This window comes from Hyperolius riggenbachi, chromosome 3 (assembly GCF_040937935.1).
Source record: "Hyperolius riggenbachi isolate aHypRig1 chromosome 3, aHypRig1.pri, whole genome shotgun sequence".
Lineage (NCBI taxonomy): Eukaryota > Metazoa > Chordata > Amphibia > Anura > Hyperoliidae > Hyperolius > Hyperolius riggenbachi.
In genome coordinates this window covers 465,182,988-465,204,796 of record NC_090648.1, presented here as the reverse complement: position 1 = coordinate 465,204,796, position 21,809 = coordinate 465,182,988, and the positions used below count along the sequence as shown (strand labels likewise).

The window sequence follows — 21,809 nt, the reverse complement described above, 5'->3', positions numbered from 1 at the left end:
ATAACTAGATATTAAGGTGTTGGGGAGGTTGTGGGCCCTGTGGCCCTCTTAGTCTAATAGCAATCAGTGTGTGACAGCTGGGGTGGGGGGGATGGAGGGGCGCACTTTGGTGTCTCAGCCTTGGGTGCTGGAGGAGCTTGTCCCGGCTCTGGTCTAACCTCAGAAAGCTGATGGACTATGAGAGGAGTACACTGAGGCAGATACCCAAGCAGTGTTGTATTATACCACTATTTCATATCCTATGGACATATTTGTTTATGTCAGTGTCAGCGGTTAATTGTTCTATTCAGTGCAGGTCCTCCATTGTGATGTTTATCTAGTGCAGCTGACTTCACATACACTACTAACAACTCTGGATCACTTTTTGCGTATTGTGAACATTCCTTGCAGGTTGCGGCAAGTGACTAAAGTTCCCTCTGGTACGAAACGTAACTTATATAACTTGTTTTTTTTCCACATGTATAGTAAAGTTCATTTGGTGGCTAAGCATTCCTTTTTTGTAGTGAGCTTGTTGTTTTTGCCTTATTGCAGTTATTTTTTTGAAGGTAGAGCTTGTTTTGCAAAAAATATATATTTATACTGATATTCTACTAACCCTCTATGCCACAATTCTCACACTAACCCTCCATTATCTATGCCTAATACTAACTAGACCAAACTTCTCTTAACACTAACCTTACCCCTAACTATGACTAACATTAACCCCCCTTCCCCCCGACTTACTTTTAACGCTAACCTACACCCAACACTAAACCCCCCCACTTACTAATAACACTAAACCCAACGTGCATTCTATTTTTGGAGGAAGGGGTTGCCTACTATTTTTTTTAGCTACTCTTTTTTGTAGCTGTACTTTTGTGCTGTTATTTTACCTGTAGCAGCTATAGGTGCCAGCTATTTTCTTCTGTTCTTACTAGATCTGCGCACAGAGCTCAAAATATAAAGAATTTCTAAGATATCATATATTTATATACAGTATATACAAACAAAAAATATATAGTACAAGTATGCTAGGAAAAAAGAATGCATCCTCTTGAAAAATAGCTCATTTACCCAGAACTAATATTTTTAATGTTTCATATATAACTCCTTGAGTGAATAACCAACTTACTCTTAACATATTGTGGAAGCTCTGCAGGTGCAATTTCCAAATAGTCTTCCCCACCCACCACCACAGCTCAATGCCTTTTGAGACCAGGCTGGCAAACGGTTCTTGATTTTCTGTTAAGCACTTGCGTACCAGCAGTCTCTGGTACCTTAAGCACCAGAGACCGCTGGTACGAAAATCGGGGCCTACCAACGTCACGGCACACGTATCCGCCACGACCACCGATCTTGCCGCTCTCCCGTCGCTGAAGCTCACTCGCTCTGCTGTCACTATGACAGCAGAGCTCGGTGAGCTGGGCAGGAGCCGATTTCATTGGCTCCTGACCCTGTGATCAATGTGAGCCAATTAGATTGGCTCACAGTAATCACGGGATCAGGAGCCAATGAAATCGGCTCCTGACCGGTTCACGGAGCTTTGCTGTCATACTGACAGCAGGGTGAGTGAGCTTCAGTGACGGGATATCGGTGGGATCAGTGGTAGCAGCGGATCTGTATATCGGCCCAAAAAGGGCATAGATTTCAATTAACGTGGTCTGGAAGCAGTTATCATTGATATTGTTTTTTGTTTTTTAATAACCGCTTCTGGCCCCTCACTAGTTGAAATCTACGCCCTGTTTGTGGCCGTTTATCACTGCCAAGGCATTGATTTCAAGTATTCCCCACCATGCACTCACGCCCTCTCTCTCTTGCTGATCCAGCGATGCTGCAGCCTAGTTTCTCTGCTGTCACCGTGACAGCAGAACTCCGTATTGGTTCCTGACCCTGTGATTACTTTTAGCCAATCTGAGTAATCCAAGAATAAAACAGGGAAAGGATGGCTCTGGTCCTTCAGGGTCCAGAACCGTTAGGTTACAAAAAGGTTAATCACTCTAACTGGGCACAGCCAATAATTCCAGCACAAGAAGATAGCAGTTGTTCTTCACAACAGGTGTGAAAGATAGAGGATAATTTAGCTTATTGGTGCCCACTGATTGGATGGCGCTGTCCTCCACTCTAGGACAGAAACATACAAAGAAACTCAACAAGCACCCTTTCCAAATATTAAACAATATAGAGCAGACTCTACAATGCATAACATGTATGAAGCGCTGAAAAGGTGCTTACCAGTAAGTGAACTTCCAATGTGCTTTTGGTTTGAGACCTCACTTGGCTTTCGAGGGAATCTCTGGAAAAGAAGACTGGCCAGAGTCAGTGGAAAGAATATTACATTGCTGTGATTTTACTTAATTTATAATGAACTCTTTTAATTGACTAATTTTCATTTTTCACCTGCTTCTCTTCTTTGTCAAGATCTCTACTGGTTGTCATTTAGCCAGACAATTAGATACCACTCCAACAAATGTCACCGATATCTCTCTTAAAAAGAATATGCAAGAAAAAAGTGCCCCTATAGGGTATTTACCTCTGGAGGGGGAAGCCTCTGGGTCCTAATGAGGCTTCCTCTGTCCTCCTCTGTCCATCCATTCCAGTGCTGTCAGCCGCTGAAAATCCGGCAACAAGATTATTGGTGGTGCTGGTCTCCAGGATAAGATAACAATCCTGTGTGAGCCTTACGCAGGCACAGTTCAGTTTTCCTTCAGGCCCAGACAGAAATAACCGAGCCCAATCAGATCCACCCTGCTGCGCAGGTGCCAACTGAGTTTGGCTATTTCTGCCTGAGCCCAAAGTAAAAGACAGCGCTGGAACAGAGGACGACGGATGACGGGGGAAGCTCCATTAGGATGCAGAGGCTTCCCCCTCCCGAGGTAAGTGCTCCATAGGGGTACTTTTTTCTTACAGATTCTCTTTAAGCTTTTCACCGCATCTCCTCTCTATGACTCCCTCTCGTGATGTCATGTAATGGGAGACACCACTAGAGGGAGTCATCCCAGTGGCACCGACAAGTGAGTAACACCTACAAGCATGCACTGCAGCAAATACTCTGCAATGGTCTGGCAAGGGGGCAATCGGGAAGGGGGCACAGGCCCGCCCTTAGGGCTTTGTGCCCAGAGCCTTGTGCCTCCCGATCCTCTGCCTCAGCCCAACCCATTTTCAATGCTGTATACTGTACTATATCAGAAGCTGATTACCTGGGCTAAACAGTAGCCTGTTTTCTGTTCAAACTTTCCCACCCCCATCCCATCATCACCCACACGAGTCATGCAGGAGCTGGGAGCGGACACTAGTCTGTCACTATGGATACAGAGCTGCACTTCATCTGTACTCCTGCTTTGTTTTAACTCTTTTTGGCCACCACTGCAGCTCTAAACATTCCCCTTATTAAAATACTTCTAGCTCCTCCTGTCTCTGTGTGTAGTTGATTATTTTCCCTTACCCTTTATGAAAAGGATAAATAAGAGCGGCGGGAAGGGATCTCTTACTGCCTTCAGTTCAGAGGTGTATACGACTTTTAAGAAAAGATTGGTTATGGTGTGGGGAGGGTTAAATAATGCATCACATAATGAGCAGGGTAGAACTCTAAAGATTTGTAGCTGCAGTGCTGGCCAGAAAGAGGAGAGGGAGGGTATAGGCTGGCTCTGTGCTGGGGAAAAAACTCACACTCTGCTGGCAGCTTCAAACTTTGTGCTGTGGGCCATGTGACTGGAAGAGCTGCACAACATGTGAATATTGTGTGAGCAATGGCATGGCCAACCTAGTCACCTCTGTGAACAGTGAAAAATCCAGGAGGGAAAACTACAAAATCTTCAGGGTTTTCTATATAATAGTAACAAAACTGAGAAACCATATAGGAATATTTAAAGACCATTTATGAAATTCTGTAACTTCAAGTTAGGACGTCTGACTTTTGTTCCTGGGTTCTAATAGCTGTAGGAGCTGCCCTGTTCCCCCCCTCCCCTTCTAGCTGCCCATTATTTATCCACAGGAAAAGTGTGAAGATAGCATCTGGGGCTTTTGTAAACTCTTTGAACCACAGTCTCGCCCCAAGCGAAATAAAATACATGGCTTTTAATTATGGTAGCATGGATTATTTTAAAGCTATAATGGCCGAAAACTGAGAAATAATGAATTTTTTCAATTTTTTTTCTTATTAATCCTGTTAAAATGCATTTATAAAAAAATAATCTTAGAAAAATGTACCACCCAAAAAAAGCCTAATTAGTGGCGGAAAAAACAAGATATAGATCAATAAATTGTGATAAGTAGTGATAAAGTTATTAGCGAATGAATGGGAGGTGAAAATTGCTCTGATGCATAAGGTGAAAAATCCCAGCGGGCTGAAATGGTTAACATCCCTATAATATATTCGGAATGAAGCTTCCATGTTATTCAGTTCATCAGTTTCCATTGTGTACAGGGATTTCAGTTTTGGTGGACTTCCATACAACCAGGGCAAATCTCAGCATCCCAGAGGCCAGGTAGCCAGCTCCTAAATTGTTTCATCTTATCCTAGCCCTGTAAGTGGATGGCTTGTCCCAAGCTGGTTCACAAATCATCTTCTCAAATCCACATTAGTTTATCCACTACTGGATATTCTGTTAACCACTATCATGAACAATTGTAAAATTTAAAATACAAGCGCATGCCTACATATCAAAATTTGTCCTAGAGTAACATGCACTATAAATTACTTTTTCCTATGTCTTTGTCACTTACAGTAATACCTGATAGGTGTAAAACATAGAAGTAGAAATAGCACTACACCCCTAAAAACAAGCTTCAGGGCAGTGCTCGATCAGGATAGCAAGTCCCAGGTAACAAATAAGAAGGAGAAAATCTGCACATTGCCCCAAAAAAACCTTCCTTTATTAATAAACGTATCCAACACCAACAAGCGTTAAAAACTGACATGTTTTGGACATCTAGTCCTTAAAGGGGCTTCGAGCACCTCTCATGGGTATACCTTTAAGACTCCGACCAGTACTGCAAAGTACCGAAAGATGCATACCTTTCTGTAGCTTGTGCTCTCCTCTTTCATTTGACGCCATTCTACACCAAATAGTTTTCGTTCGATTTCAATTTAAAAATCGCGGCTGCCATCTTGGCTATGTTGTAACTTCCGGGTCACCCCTGTCTTCTCTGTTAGAGAAGTGCATCACTGAATGAAGCAGGAAGAGGAAGTGACATGCATGGTCATTGCAAGAGGCTCTCCAGAGGGATCATACCACGACCTTGTTGGAAGTCGTCTGGCTTAAAGGCATGCCCATGAGAGGCGCTCGGAGTCCCTTTAATCATAGCTGTGGTTTTATGGCAGTCATGGTGATTAAAAAGGATCCTGGATTAAAGTACCACCCACCTGTCACACCCACAAAGGGGTGGCACCGTGTTAGCACAGACAAATTTAGGATGACTACTATGAAAGATACAAAGCAGTTTCAAACTTCAGGATCCCCTACACACCACAACATTAGTATGCATAAACAAAAAAAAACATATATAAACAATACAATTTTCTAAAATTGCAAAAAAAAAAAAAAAAAAAAAAAGCAGCTTACATGAACAGGAGGGAAAGAGGGAGGGGGGAAGAGGAGAAGAAAAGGAAGAAGATGATCGGAGGGAAGAAAAATAGATGAACGATAGAGGGGATGACAGGAATCAAGGGAGGAAACACAAAAAGGATGAAACAAACAGAGAATTAAATGCATATGATGACATCAAATACTGCCAATATATAAGAGCCTATGTGGTCAAGGCTTAGTCCTAACGGAACTCTGACAGGTTTTGGACTAGTCCTTCTCCTCATGGGGGATTTTCAGTATTTCCTTTCTTCTCTACTAAAGCCCTCCATGGAACAGACCTATAAAAAGGTGCAGGACAGCCGGTCTCCTCCCATGCACATTATTCAGGCAGTTGGACTGTGCCACTGCTGTCAAAAAATGTGCTTTAGTAAATAAATCCTGAGAATCATCCATGAGAAGATGGACTTCATTTAAAGAATGAAGGCAGAAAGTCTGGCACCAGATCCTTGCAAGGAGTGGAACAGCTCACGAGGGACACATTGGTGATGTGCTCTCAGGTAGAGTCCAATGATCAGTAGCAGAAGAGGTAAAGGCAGCGTATCTTTAAAATCTTTAAGGATTTTTAAATTCCCTGGACAAAGTGACACAGTAATGAACTGTGGAGGTGACAAAAGTTAGCCTTGCCCCCACCACTACTATATTGCTTTACCCAATTGACTGATAAAAGCATTTTAAAATGAACCGAGCAGCATTTTTAGCCCACTGGGCATCTCAATAGCACATTAAAAATGCATGCTAACAATTTGTCTCATTATTACAAAAAATCCATTCTACCTCTTCTTTTTACATTTAAATGTTTGTTAGAGGCTTTTATTGCCCTACTTCCGCGGCCTGCCATCCACAGAAATAGCAGGCAGAAAAGGACTGCAGTAATTAGCAGTAGCAATGAGCAAACAAAAGCTTTCATCAGTGGGGGGAGGAGGGAGATAGCACACTGTACATCAAACAGTTTAGAGAAGTCACACTTTATTAAATGCACACCTTCCCATGGATAAAAAAGAGCGGGGGGGGGGGGGGTTGCAGCTCCTACAGCTGTTAGAAACCAAGACGAACTGCCAGGGCCAGATTTACCATAAGGCACTATAGGCATGTGCCTACAGGCGCTTGATGATGGAAAGGCGGCTCACTCCCCTCTCCTAGTGCCTCCTTCCCTATGTAGAGTCTTGATGAGAGCATAATTGAGAGGTTACTCACCCACCTCAAGGCATTCCACTGACAAGATCTCCCTTCAGTCGGGGGCACCTCTAGCTACTTTACACTGAGGGTACCTCTGGCTACCTAATACTAAGGGTACCTGTAGCTATGATGGGCAAGGGAGGTGGTGTGGTCTGGCAGGGGTTTTTATGTTTCTAGGAGGGTGAAGTCTAGGCTGCCAGGACATCTGTGCCTATAGGCTCCTGTGATGTAAATCCGGGCCTGTGAACTCCGGAAAAAAAACCTGCTGATTGGACCCCTTTGAAGGTATGAGGAGATGTACTAGTCCAGAACCTGTCTGATCTATCCGAATTTTACTATCTGCTGGGAGACTGCAACATAAGAAAAAAGCACCTCATATCTCATTTTACTCTGGGAAAAATGTGCATCTTATATAAATTTGTACACATGTACTTTCAGTTGTACAATTTTTCATAATAGTTGTCTTTTAACTTTACTAAATGTTTAGATGAAGCTGGGTTGTGAGACGTGGGCAGCTCATCATGTGCTTACGCTGAAGGAGTGGAAAAAGCCCACAACGTTATACATTAAAATACAGGAGGACAAGATCTCTCATCTTGGGAGGACCTAATTCTGATACAGTAAACAAGTAGCTACTCTTTAAATAGCACTCTGTTCACTTACACCTCAAATGACTAACACTCTGTTATCTTTGTCCTGACTGAGATGTAATTCCGCACCGTGTTTTCAAGCGTGGAGAATTACAAATCCCTTTTGTCCTCCTGACCTGAAGTCACCATGCTCCAGATACTCGGAAGGGATCTTTCTTGCTTTAATCCATATACCCTCCCTATGGATGTGCGTCATCCATGACCCCAGAAGTGACCTTGTTAATATATATTAAGTACGTCATCCATGACCCCAAATTTGACCTTGTTGACATATACACAAGTAGCGTTCCAGTTATCCGGAACTAAACTAACCAGAAGTATTGCTGAAAGAACTGACAGACTCCGGCACTCCTCATAGAATCTTCTTTTATTAAGGCCACAAAGCACAGGTACAGACGAAAGCCCCTATGTCTACAGCTGTTTCACGTGTGACCACACCTCTTCAGGACACGTGGGGCCTGACACCTTCTCTTCCTACCCCACCTATATCCAGGTATCTCCTCCCACTACCCACCTTTCTCTCACAAAGGGGGCAGGGGGGAAAGCAAACCATGAACATATTACAAGTTAAGGTGACAGTGTAGTACAACTTCAAATCCTACCAAGAACTTTTACTTAAAAAATGCATTTACCTCATCCCTCTCATTAAAACCCAGATTCCCCAGAGCCTCAGTATGTGAAATCATCCAGGCCTCCCTTTTAGAGAGTCGATCATCTCTTAAACCTCCCCTGCCATCCCCTTGTACAACTTCCAAGCCCGCAAAGGAGAGACACTCTGCATTGCCACCATGGCTCTCATTTATATGCTCTATCAGACGGGTAGCACCTACACCATTTCTGATAGACCTTTTATGCTGGAGGAGACGTTCCTTTAGAGGCTAACCATCAGTCTCAACCAATCAGAACAAATTGTTGACAGTACTCATGGTGAAGACCAACTTCTTAGGCTGTTTTTGGGCTCTGCTGGGTTCCTCGGCTCCCTTAAGGTTAAGTTTCAATTACTGTATTTCAACATTTAATAGAGTGGAGCATAGTAAAGCATTAGCAAAGCCTATTTTTAACGTTGAGTTTCAAGCAACCAGAAACCACTCTTATCCAGCATCAGCTAATCCCCGTCAGTGCGGGCAACTGAACTGCTATATATATAATGTTTAGGCATCACATTTATCAAAATACAAGACACCTATACCATCTAACCATTACTGTTTAAAAACTATGATAAAGTCCAAAGAGAAAAAGCCCACAGGATCTAGTTAATGGCCTTTTATTGTTCGGCTGTTTTAGATGGGTTCTTGCTACAGTACATTAGGCGTATTTGTATGAAACATCTTAACGATTATTATATAAAAGTATAACCGGTGCCTGAAGACTCTGTATACAGCGACATGTCTTTACCACTAAAGGAATAAAAATACAATGCACAAAATGTATACAAGTAAACGGAATGTGCTTCTGACAGAATGAAGCAAATTCTACTTAAAGCGGTCTAACACCCAGCATAACAACTTAGCTTTAAAAGATTGCTTACAGGTTAGAAACTAATATGCCAGATTTTTTTTAAGCAGAAATTCACTGAATGGGTTAAACATGACATTAGTGCTATATTCAGCTAGGATTCCACATCTGTGCTTAGGTTTAGTTACAAATGTATCTTTGTTTGGAATGCAAATAGATCTCTGAAAAGCCTGTCTGGGAAGCCCTCTTTGTTCTCTCCAAGAGGTGTTTGTTTATTACATTGTAAATAGATACATTTGTAACTAAACCATAGCACGGAGAAGGATTTCTAGCTAAATTCAACACTTAAATGTCATGTTTAATCCATTCAGTGAATTTCTGCTAAAAAAAAAATCTGGCATAATAGTTTCTAAGCTGTAAGCAATCTTTTAAAGCAAAGTTGAAATGCTGGGGGTTAGACCACTTTAAATAATCAATAAAAACTGCAAAGGCCTAGACCAGTGTTTCTCAACTCTGTCCTTGTGATTCCCCATCTGTGCATGTTTTGCAGGCATCCTCACCTATGCACAGGTGGGTGAATTAGTGTCTCAGCTACATGGAATCCACCTAGTTGAGACCCTAATTACCCCACCTGTGCATAGGGGAGGTTGCCTGCAAAACATGCACCGTTGAGGAGTCACGAGGACAGGTTTGAGAAACACTGACCTAGACTAACCATTGTAAATCAGCTTATGACTGTTGTCAAACATAGACAGATGTATGGCTGAAAATGATAGCTGTCTCTCCCCAAATACTGTAGCTCGTATATCATTGGAAAACTGCATTGTCCTTACAAATTTGGCCAAAGGCTGGATACAGCACTAATAAGATGGTAACAATCTGATATCAACAGTACATTTACATTTTAAAGTTTTTAAAAATATTTTGGCTCAGTAAAAGTTGGCTCCTCAAGAAACGTGAAATAATTTCCAGTACTTGCGAGGTGTGGTTCAGCGTTAGTCATGGACTAAATTCTGGAGCGTGACTGTTGTCAGCATGGCAAAAGTTGCTGCAGACGACATCTTTCATGGCTAACAGCAGGGAACGTTTTACTGCAAACCACCAAACGTTTCTTGGTCAGGCATGACAAAGAAGTAACTACTGAAGACACCAATGTCTGCTTCTACACCATTTCTGATCAAAAACATTTTTTTACAGAATTTTTAGACCTAGAAACAGACCCTCCTACCCCTTCAAGAAATTTGATTTGAAATAAAACTCTGTTGCACATTAAAATATTACGTTCAATGATGTTTGCCTTTATCTATTTATGAAGGATCACCTTTATACAGTTAACTGTATGTTCTGCTACGCATGTAAAAATCCAAGTTTGGGTGTGTTTTGAAGGGGGTGGGGGGATGCTACAAGTTCTGCAGGCTGAGAAACCTGATGCAAAATAGTAATTTTACTACACTCGCCTATACTTTATTCTTACACAGCATTCATAATAACTGAATATTACATGATGCTTTATGGAATACATCAAACAACTGAAATTGCTCAAACCGTCTCACAATGATCTATTATTATTCCCATCATTCTCTACGGCCAATCTGGGGGACTGCCAACTTCATATTCCAGCTTGTTTTTGAGTTGTGTAAGAAAACCACAGCGCTTAAAGGACCATGTAGAAGACACAGAAACTCTGTACACCCCACGTAATCAACAGAGAATGAGCCCAGGGCCAGAAAAAACGTACGGCCACGGTGATAACGGCTTAGGGACCACGATGCCGATCTGAAACACCACAAAATGACTCTTTGGGATGGTTCACTAATACAGGGGCGTAACTAGAGGGAAGCAACCCCATGCGCTTGCAGAGGGTCTCAGAGCTGTTTTGGGTCCCCAAATACTAATCTTCCCTTCCTCCACTACTGAGGTCTATACTTCAGATCAGGTGTGGCTACACTTGTTATGGGTGTAATGATCATGATGACCACACTTGGTTTATGACCCTTGTGAGATGGGCCCCAAGGCCATGAGGGGCACCAAGGGGAGGCAAGGGAAGGGGTGCGAACATTGCAGGAGCCCCATCAAAATTTCCATGAATTGTATTTACCCCACTGCAACATGCAATAAGATACAGTGACATTTCATTGTGTTCACATAAAAAATCCAATGCGTTAATATATTTAAAAATAGAAGCTTCTCTGCAACTCATCACATGTTTGGAATGAATCTTCACTGCTTTTTTTTTTTTTTTTTTTTTTTTTTAAAGCAAATCTCACATTTCCAGTTCAAACAGGCTCACTGACTCACCGTCAGCCAGAAATGGTCACTTTCAGGTCGTGATCACTTCCCAGGTAAACCAGCCAGGTTGCGTTCTCCGAATGCTATGATTATTATTGTTATTCGGAGATGAGTGTGTCACACTGGCGTCGTCTGTTGAGAGCACGGTTGTCGAGCTCGACTGTACAACGCACAGAAGAATGTTTGGAAGCTGCCTGATCGAAAGAAGGAGCCATTGTTGCGATTATTGTCTATTCACCGTGATGATCTTATAGATCTTCCCCCCCCCCCCCCTTCCTTCCTTCCCCCGCAAACTATTAGGAAAACCAACACAAAAGAATAACTTGTGTTTGCCTGTAGGCTGTAAGCCAGCTAATTATACCGGAATCTAGCTTGTAGCTAGCACAATTCTATGTAAACACTTTATATACACAGTAGAATGGTAGGCCCAAGAAGCTTGTACCCACTGAAGCTATGGAGAAGAGAGCTGACTTACCTCTAGCCGGATACAGGGGCAGCTTTCGGGACACAGTAGTAGTGCTTCTCAGTATTCCTGCAGACTGTGAGCTCAGAGCCTGTGTGAGTTGACAAGTACCTACGTCTTTCCTCCCTCCCTCCCCAGCCTGCTTGTTTCTATGTAGAATCTAGGTCACTGTGTCGCTGAGGTCTGTGGGAAGGAGGAGTTCTGGGAGAGATCCAACGCAGGCGAACACAGATCACTGAAGTTAAATAGTAACATAGCTGGGAGAAGCTGGAAATGTTTCCATTGTTTATACATATATCATTTTAGATAATAAGGTAGAAGAAAATAAAAAAAAGCACTTCATTCAGAGGAAGCTGGATCCTGAAATAAAACAGCCGTCACATGAGGTTATAATCCAAAACATAACAAATAGCTCGGTCATTAGCCCAGTAGGCTGCTTATCTGCAATTTACGCTTATTAGCTCGAGCTTATTCATTAAGGACTTCTTTTCTTCTGGATGCGGTTGGAGGAACATGCGTTAAAGAGGGGTTGTCGTGAAAATAACGCAATTAGTAAAATTTCTATTTTTTGTACGATATTAAAGAGACTCTGTAACAAAATTTTCATCCTTATTTCTTCTATCCTATAAGTTCCTATACCTGTTCTAATGTACTCTGGATTACTGCAGCCTTTCCTAGTTGCACAGTGGCTGTGTTATCTCTGTTATATAATCTAATCTTCTTCTTTCCTCTGACGGCTTTGTCGGGTTCAGGCAGTCAGGCTGGAATGTGCTGATCTGCTTGTGATAGGATAGAAGCTATACACACCCTCTCCAGGCCCCCTGCAGACTCTGTATGACTCACACACTGAGCTACTCTCAGCCTATCACAAGCTTTTAGCAGCCATGTCTTTTGTTTGTAAACACTGCCTAAAACTGGCAATTACAAGCCAGGATTGCAGCCGGGAGTGGCAGAAACAGCACAGAGGGGCCCAGGAGAACATAATGAATAGAATTGTATGCTTTTTATTGTAAGAATTTTAGAGTACAGATTCTCTTTAATTACTAAATTATTAAATTGCTATTGTTAAATCTTTCCTCTCTGATTTACATTCTGAGATTTATCACAAGTGGTGACATCTTTAGTCCTGGCAGGTGATCTCTGCAGAATGTTAATTTGCTGAGAGTTCCGTTTTTTGCACAGAGGGGAATAAGTGCTTGCTTGGCAGTTGGAAAAAGTCGTTATTTCCCTTAATGCAACAAGGTTCACAGACAGCAAACTGTCAGCACCAAGGTCATGACATCACATTGTGGGAGGGGTTTCACCACAATATCAGCCATACAGAGCCCCCTGATGGTCTATTCAAGAAAAGGTAAAGATTTCTCGTGGGAAAGGAGTATCAGCTACTGATTGTGATGAAGTTAAATCTTGGGTTTAAGTTACTGTATGTTGGTTCGGTATACATGCTTTCATCTACATTTATTTGTGTCAAAATGTCTGCATTCTATTATCTTGAGTAAAACAGAGCAGATTTGTGAGATTCAGTTTAACATTCAGAGGCCCACATGCAATTCACTTTTTCTCCTGAGTTTTCTCATAGTTGATATTTTCACACCTTAAAGTGGTCTGAAAGTCCATATTTCTACTTTGCTCTAAAAGATTCCCCAGAGCTTGAAAGCTACTATCCCAGAAAAAAAATCTAGCAGAACATCACTGGTTAAACAAAGCACTTTCTCCTGCTATTCAGCTTCAAATCCGCATCCAAACTGGAGATAACAGTATCTTTTTACTTGTTAAACACAAATGTATCAACACTGGAATGTAAACGAACACTCTATGAGAAACTGTCTCTGCTTCAGGCACACACAGTGTTCAAAATAGCTCATTAGAAGATTTTAATATATAATAAAAATCAGTTATAATAGAAAAAGAATACAATGCAATGGAAGCTTTCAGGGTTAGAAAAACTACACTTTGGAAACGTGTAATTTGTAAACAGACAATATTGTTTGGGTACAAAACTGTATGAGTAATAAAAAGTAGGAAAACACATTTTTATTGAATTTTATGTCAGAGTTTCAGACCACTTTAACAATAAAATGCCTTTTAAGCCACTTGCAAGCAAGCAATACAATGCTCAGAGTATTTTTGGCAGTACTTTTTCACCTTCTTTTTTTGTACTTTTGCAATTGAAGAGTGCTGATAAGTTATTATAAATTGATGATGAAAAATTATCTCCTAGGAGAAAACTTAGTAGAAACAGTGAATTGGATCAGGCCCCTAGACAATAAAATGCCCTTTAAAACCACGGCAAGCAAGAAAATACACAAAATCATTTTGATAATACTTTTTCTACTACTTTTGGAATTTTTTTTTTTTTTGTGAAATGCTGAAAAATTAATTTAAAGAGAAGAAGAAAAAATATCACCTAGGTGAAAACGTAGGAGAAAAAGGCAATTGCATATTGAGAAATGCACTAAAATGCAACCAGTTCTATTGACAAAGAGCAGCACAGTTGTGTAAAGAGCACAAACCCAAGAAAGCCAATCGCATACCGGCCAACTTTTTGAGATAAAAAAAATGGACAACCTTTAAGACACGCCCCTTCTTCACCCCCAGTTGTAAATCCCTCCCACGCCACACCCCTAGTCATATACCATGAAGCATTCAAGAGCAAAGTACACATGGCAGAATGCTCATTTCATAATACTTTTACCGTGGCGAGTGGCTGGTGGAAAACTCTCGGCTTCCTTGCAGGGGTGTATCTGGGTAATATAATTCCTGTGGCAAACACTGAAATTGCACCTCATATCCATTTGCTCCCCATATCCATACTGGAGGTGTAGCCAGATGTGCCCCCCAGTATATGTAATGAGAAATAGCCCCCCCCCCAGTATAGTTTATCACAGGTAGCCCCCAGTATAGCTCACCAGAGTAAGCCGACCAGTATAAGTAGTCAGATAGCCATAGGTCGCCCCCTAGTATAAGTAGCCAGAAGTAGCCCTCCCAGTTAGGTAGTCAGCCGGTTTAGGTCGCCCTCTCAGCATTAGTAATGACTGAGACAAGTTCCCCCCCACCATATAAGTAGCCTTCCAGTATAGGTTGCTAGATTTAGCCCCCCCGCCCCATCAAGTATAAGTAACAAGAAGAAACTCACAATATGGTGATGAAGCACGAGGGAGGAGGGGGCAGCCTTTGCTCCCATGTCACCATGGTACCTATGGCATGAGCCATACCTGCACCCTTCTAAATACGCCTCTGCTGCCTTGGCCCACATTTAGTGTCTTATCTACACGTCTCATTCTCCTACTCTCCCAGTAGGGGTATTCTGGACTTAACTAGTACATTTTGTGTAGGAATATATGGAGGACATGCAAAGAAAGAAGTTAAAACTAAGCGTAAGAGGAGCGATAACTCTCAAATCTTGACTTAGATAGTACAAGCTGGATTCTGCCTCCTCTTGAATCCCATGTCTCACTATTGACGGGTGCGCTTATTGGCCATAAGTGAGATGTGTGAGCAGGGGCGTAACTAGACATCACTGGGCCCCCCTGTGAAACTTTGGAAGAGGCCCCCCACCCCCCTCGCTTTCTGCACAGGAAAACTGAGGACCAATGTGTTTTCCCCATGCAGATAAAAACACTCAGGCAATCTATGCTACCCCTAGATCTACTTACCCGGGGCTTCCTCCAGCCCCTTGCAGCTGACAAGTCCCTGGTTGCAGCTCTGCTCCCAGTACACACATACACACACAGCCGTATTATGTTACTACATGAGAGCACATGCTAGATGGAGGAACAATAATGACATGCTGAGCATAAGATATAGTATTCACTGTAACTTTGGCAAAACATTCAGAATGTCACTGATTGATACTGTTACTACGGGATCTTGGACTCAGTATGAGATAACAAGCTCTTAATGAGGCAGCGACAGTCAGACATCAATCTTACCCATTCCACTTTGTCCAGTAATTAGACACCATAAGGTCACTAGCCTGTGTGTGATAAGACTCTAGGAATCTCTTCTGAGGGAAGGTCTACAACTTTTTTCCAACTGTGACTCCTTTGTTTGTAAAGTTGTACATGAAGTCATCAGAACTCTGCTGCAGTATGAGACGGATGTTTTTTTTTACGAACCCTAGGGAGCAGGGACAGTGTACAAATTCCAAAGTGTGCATGATTCCTTATCTGTGTGTTGGACACATGCAGTCAACATAACAATGGTACGAGAGTAGAATAAATTTTCTCTCCATGCCCTTAGTTGTCAGTATCTCAAACTTTTTCCCCCATGGGGCCCCCTGTGGCTTCTGGGCCCCCCTGCGGAGGCATCCCTTGCAGGGTCTATTGTTACGCCCCTGTGTGTGAGGACTTAAAGGTAAAGCCTGGTACACACTTTCAATTATGATTGGCCAATCAACAGTGGCGTAGCTAAGGAGCTGTGGGCCCCGATGCAAATTTTACAATGGGGCCCCCCAAGCACTCTATACATAATAATTGATACGGCGCACCAAAACCTGCCAATGGCAACAACAGTGTCAGAGGTGCAAGAAGGGAATGGGAAAAAGTTGGTTAATGATTACCACTATTCAAAGTATCTATAGAAGTGATTATTATGAGCACAGGACCAATAGAGAGCTAATACTGGAGTTAAGGGAGGCCCCTTTCGGTGCCCCTCTGGCCCAAGGGCCCCGATGTGGTCGCTACCTCTGCGCCCCCTATTGCTACGCCCCTGCCAATCAATGACCAGTTTTACCCACTCTATGTAGTATGAGGGTTTACCTACACTATCTGCTAATAGTATTCGATTGCTGTTGACCCTCAGACTACATGGAGGTGTTAAAATTGGTCAGTAACATGCCGATTATAAACTTTAGTCTGAGATTTACATCTCTAAGTGTGTATACACACATCCAATTTTTATTGGCCAATTTTACCACTTCCATATGGTATAAGGACCAACAGATTTAGAATACTATGAAGAGGTTGTGTAGGTAAGATTTCATACCACATGGGAAGTAAAATTGGCCAATCAAAATTGGATGTGTGTGTCTGTACACCCTTAGCGAGGTGGATCTCAGACTAAAGCCTGTTACACACCTTCAATTATATTGGCCAATCACTGACCAATGTTACCACCTCCATATAGTATGAGAGCTTACCTACACAATCCGGATCAGTGAATAATGGCACACAGCGCCTATGCATAAAAGTGCACAGTAACATTATTTAACAATAGCGCCCTACATAAGCCAAACTGCAGATTTATTTAACTGCAAAACGGTGAATGGTTTTAATGTAACACTGTCAAGGTTAGGGTTAGGCACTACCAGGGGGGTGGTTAGGGTTAAGGAACCACCAGGGGGGTAGTTAGGGTTAGGCACCACCAGGGAAGTGGTTAGGGTTAGACACCACCAGGGGGGTGGTTAGGGTTAGGCACCACCAGGGAAGTGGTTAGGGTTAGGCACCACCAGGGGGGTGGTTAGGGTTAGGCACCACCAGGGGGGTGGTTAGGGTTAGGCACCACCAGGGAAGTGGTTAGGGTTAGGCACCACAGGGGGGTGGTTAGGGTTAGGCACCACCAGGGGGGTGGTTATGGTTAGGCACCACCAGGGAAGTGGTTAGGGTTAGGCACCACCAGGGGGGTGGTTAGGGTTAGGCACCACCAGGGGGGTGGTTAGGGTTAGGCACCACAGGGGGGTGGTTAGGGTTATGCACCACAGGGGGGTGGTTAGGGTTAGGCACCACCAGGGTGGTCTTAGGGTTAGGCACCACCAGGGAGGTGGTTAGGGTTAGGCACCACCAGGGGGGTCTAGGGGTTAGGGATAGGTACAGAGAGGGTTCTGTGTGATAACGTTAATTTTCAATAAAAGAAACAGAGCTAAATAACGATAAGGCTTTAACGTTACATAGGGATAAGCGACAAATGGATTAGCGGCAACACCGTGCACCATTATTCTCAGGCGACATTTTCAGATGGAAGCACACAATCTGTTCATGGTATTCAAAATTTAATGGCCCTCATACTACCTGTGTTTCCCCAAAAATAAGGCACTGTCTTATAATAATTTTTCCTCCAAAAGATGTACAAGGGCTTATTTTCAGGGGATGTCTTATTTTTGAGGAAAACACTGGTAGTTATCCTATAAAAAATGTATATACTGCATGCCATACTGCAACACAAGCAGCATGCACAGAGCTTGTGGTTTGAAGATATTGGCTCTCACTTACAAGAAATTGATTCTGCTGACCATGTGGGGTAAGAGTCTATTTCTTGCAGGCAGAGAACTCTGTCAGGCTCCACAGAGCTATGATAGGATAAGCTGTGTGTCCTGGGAAGAGGTGTAACGCTGCTGACGCTTATCACGACAGATCAGGGGGCTTGCTCCAACAAAAACACAAATTGCCTGACACATAAATACAGGACTGTAGAACTCACATTATACTGCTGCTCTCCTGTATCCAGGCTTTGTATTGAGCGAGCGTGACTTGCTGGTGTCATGTGGGCTGCTGCTAGGGCTTACATTCGGGGGATGTCTTATATTTCAAGCATGCTAGAAATTCCTGCTGGGGCTCATTCTCAGGTGATGTCTTACTTTAGGGGAAACACGGTACATGGAGGTGGTACAATTGGTCAGTAATCATGTTAAAGTGCCCCAGGCTTAAAGGATCGCAGTGAATGGGTGCATGCACTGTATCCAGAGGAAGAGTAGGAAATAATAGAATGAGGAACCTTCATTGTTGTTTAATGAATATGATTCATCCCTGACCCAGATTAAGCAACATGATTATATAATAATTAATTACCTCCAGTAATGTTAGTAAACTCACTATAGTAGCATAGTATTGGATCATTATTACTCCAGTGTGTCCCAGATTTCTCAGGTCATGAGTAGTATTATGCAGTGGAAGCATTTGCTTACGATCTTTAATTTGCACTGCACCTTTCTTTATTTTATTGGCTTTGGCACACAGCGTAAAGCTCTGCGAATACATTAGACCGCAGTCGTCTGAAAACGATTGAGCACAGACATTTAGCAAACAGCAATGACCATCTCATGGCCTCTGAAGAAGTGGCAAGGGGGTCACGGAACGCGTTGCAGTCATTGGGGTCAGCGCTTCCTACACACTTTTAGACACTGGGTAAAGAACGCTGCATGGGCTTGATTCACACGTAGTTAGCAGCACGCCTAAAAGCCCCTTAGCACACCTAAAGCCCTTTAGGATGCGTAAAGGCAAAGTTTAGCACTGCGCGGTGCGCGCAAAATGTCGCATTGTGCACCGTTTCGGGCGCACCTGGTGCGATGTTTTAGGGGCACCCAGTGCGACGTTTCGGGGCGCACCCAGTGTGACATTTTAGGCGCAACCGGTGCAATGTCTTAGTTGCACCAGGTGCGACGTTTCGCGCGCACTGCGCAGCGCTAAACTTTGCGCGTGATCAAAAAAGCTTTGGGCGTGCTAACTGCTTAGCACCCTTTTGTGAATCGAGCCCCATATGTTTGTTTATGAGTTCTTTTCAGTTCTATGTTTATTCATAAACATTACCTACATTGCTGTGTCAGTTGATTTATACAGTATATATGTAATACGCAGAGGTAGATATCATTTCTGACAGTGAGCAGTGCATGTATATTGGTACCCACCATTCTGGTGGATTTACTTTTGATATATATTTATTGCTTTATACATGTTTTATGCATATATTGTAGATCTGTGGAAGAATTGATCTCCCTATGGATTTTGAATCCATTTGTGATAATTGATTTTATGGTATGTTTGGGATACATTCCCTGAATAAAATCTGATTCTTTTGGACATATTGAGGTATTTGTCACGGAACAGCCGTGAAAAAAGAGAACGCAATCGGTTTGCTGCACCGATTGTCGTTGCATTGCCTGATCTCGATTGTCTGTCTGTGGCTACCCACAGTCAAGCCTAGGGGTCTCTGTTGTCTTCATAGGTGTTAGCAGAGTTCTTTTCATGAAGTATGTTTGCTGAGCTGGGAAGGCATGTTGGTTTTAATTAACTGGACCAAAAGAAGACAGTTCACACTTACCCGTCACAACTCTGACCAGGTAATTAAACCTTATCACAATTACCTGTGAACGACAGCATACACAGGGATAGCCAGGAAACCCACAGCAGGAAGCCTATTCAAAAGCTGCATTCCCACAGACTTTCCGGAGACGGAGCCTTGTAGACAGCTTAGGAATACATGAAATTTATGATTTTTAGCATGTTTTAAGGAATACCGTTCATATGAGAGGTATGAAAGTTATCTCATTCTGCTGGTCCGGGTCTGGTGAATATGTTAATATTAAATTGAGGCCACTGACATACCCAGAACTCGAGGTATTCCGCTATTTCGTAACCGGGCATGCGAAACACCCAAGTTTGATGTCATATGAATATGAACTGTCATATTCTGAGGAACATAAATCTGTGTGTGCGGGAAGCGTAAGCTGAGATATGGAAAATGTCATATTTGGTGGGCACCAGGAATCCACCCAGGGAGTTAACCGCACCCTGTCCAGCCCCTGGGCTGAACCTGAGACTCCACCCAAAGATGGGGATCAGTGAAAAGTGTTTGCCAGGGACTCCTCCCTCAGTCCTCCAAATTCCATCTTCACTAGAGCATGCTGCTGCTAGCCAGAGGACCATGTGGTTAGCGGCTTTCTTGTCTGAACTTTGCTCTTGAACTGAAACAAAGGAACTTTACGATTTTTCCCAGTAAGGACATATTTCCACGAACCTAAGTATTTTCTTCTTTTTATTTTCATACTGGCTACTAATGTTTCTATAATTGTTAATTTTAACGATTTTCTGTATATATTAAATATTCATATTGCATATTTAATAAACGACGCTAACGTCACTTATTTATTCAGCTACCCTGCTATTCAGCCGCACAAACTAAACCCTGACTTCTGAAGAGTCGCTAGTATTGTTGCTAGCTAGACAGAATAGAGTGTGTTTAACCGTTTTATTTGCAGGTCTAGAATCTGCCAGTCAGTGGGCTCCTCTGTCCCATGCTAACAGAGGTGGTGGCAGTTATACCCTGAAATAGTGTGTAAATTGTATTACCGTAACTCACAGGCTCCCTTCTAGTCGGTCTGCTGCCAAAATTTTAGCGGTTTCTGCGCACCGATTGTGACCACAGATTGCATGGTCTGTGTGCTGAAGCCGATTGGAAGGCATTTTGCGGTCCGGCCACTAGGGGCCCTGTGACAGTGTTGATTTATAATTTTTTGCCTAGATCGCAGGGGCTTAGCTAGAAATCACTGGACCCCGCTGCAAAACTTTGGATGGTGACCCCTCCCACTTTCTGCACAGGTAAACTCAGAACCAGTGTTATTCTATTGAATAGTGCACACTTGAATGTGTTTTCCCCATGCAGATAAAAACCAGACAGCAGTGAAGCACTACAGGCATTTTCTCTATCAATTACATTACCTTCTGTGATAAAACGTGCATCATTTTGCAAATCTTTACAAGTCTACAAATCTTTGTCTGCAAAACTTTGTATGATTCCGTATCAGTGGCTGAACAGATGCAGTCAGAACAATGTGCAGAGAGCAGAAAGTTTTTTCTCTCCTTGCCCTTAGTTGTCAGTCTCTCAGGACAGGGAAAAGAAACTTCTTCCCCCCCCCCCCCCACGGGGCCCCCTGCAGCTTCTGGGCCCCCCTGCGGCTGCTTCCTTTGCAGGGTCTATTGTTACGCCCCTGCCTAGATGGACACTTTCATTTGTGTTCTGTATAGTTAGCAATGAGCAAACAACCTCAGTGCACATCTGAATTCAGTGACGGCACAATGACGGTCTGCCGGAAGCGTGAAAATGACCCAGAAGTGTGAGATTTGCAACATGTAAGTAGCTTAAATGGATTGGTCATTTGTCATTGTTTAGTCCGAATGGGACAGGTCAGTCTGCGTGGAGGATAATCGCTGTCTTTTACCATCATTGGGACACTTCTTTAGACGATTCTGCACGTTATCTCACAGACCTCTGGATACATTAATCAAATTAAATGACTAAAGAAAATACTGCAAGCACCAATATAATACTGTACCAAGTATTGATGGAGTAGTTGCCCTTAATGAATTGTTATTTCTAGTGCAAACTCCAAGGAAAACATCACTAGTGAGCTACTAGCTTGGAACAGTCATTTGCCCATGTTCAAGGATTGTTTCTTTGTTTTCAAAAGCATTTGTTGAACGGCAGTTGCTGAGTCTAATT

The 21,809-nt window shown here is 42.8% G+C and overlaps 1 protein-coding gene across 3 annotated transcripts in view; it reads right to left on the bottom strand.

Moving 5' to 3' along the window:
• Nucleotides 1–11,736, bottom strand: part of LOC137561688 (F-box/LRR-repeat protein 21-like) — a 42,305-nt gene extending 30,569 nt beyond the window's left edge. For all 3 annotated transcript variants that reach the window (XM_068273028.1, XM_068273027.1, XM_068273030.1), the window contains exons 1-2: nucleotides 11,610–11,736; nucleotides 2,212–2,272 (exon numbers count right to left, since the gene is read on the bottom strand). The gene's annotated coding sequence lies outside the window, so the exon portion shown is untranslated. The remainder of the gene's footprint in view (nucleotides 1–2,211; nucleotides 2,273–11,609) is intronic.
• Between the last annotated feature and the right edge of the window lie 10,073 nt (nucleotides 11,737–21,809).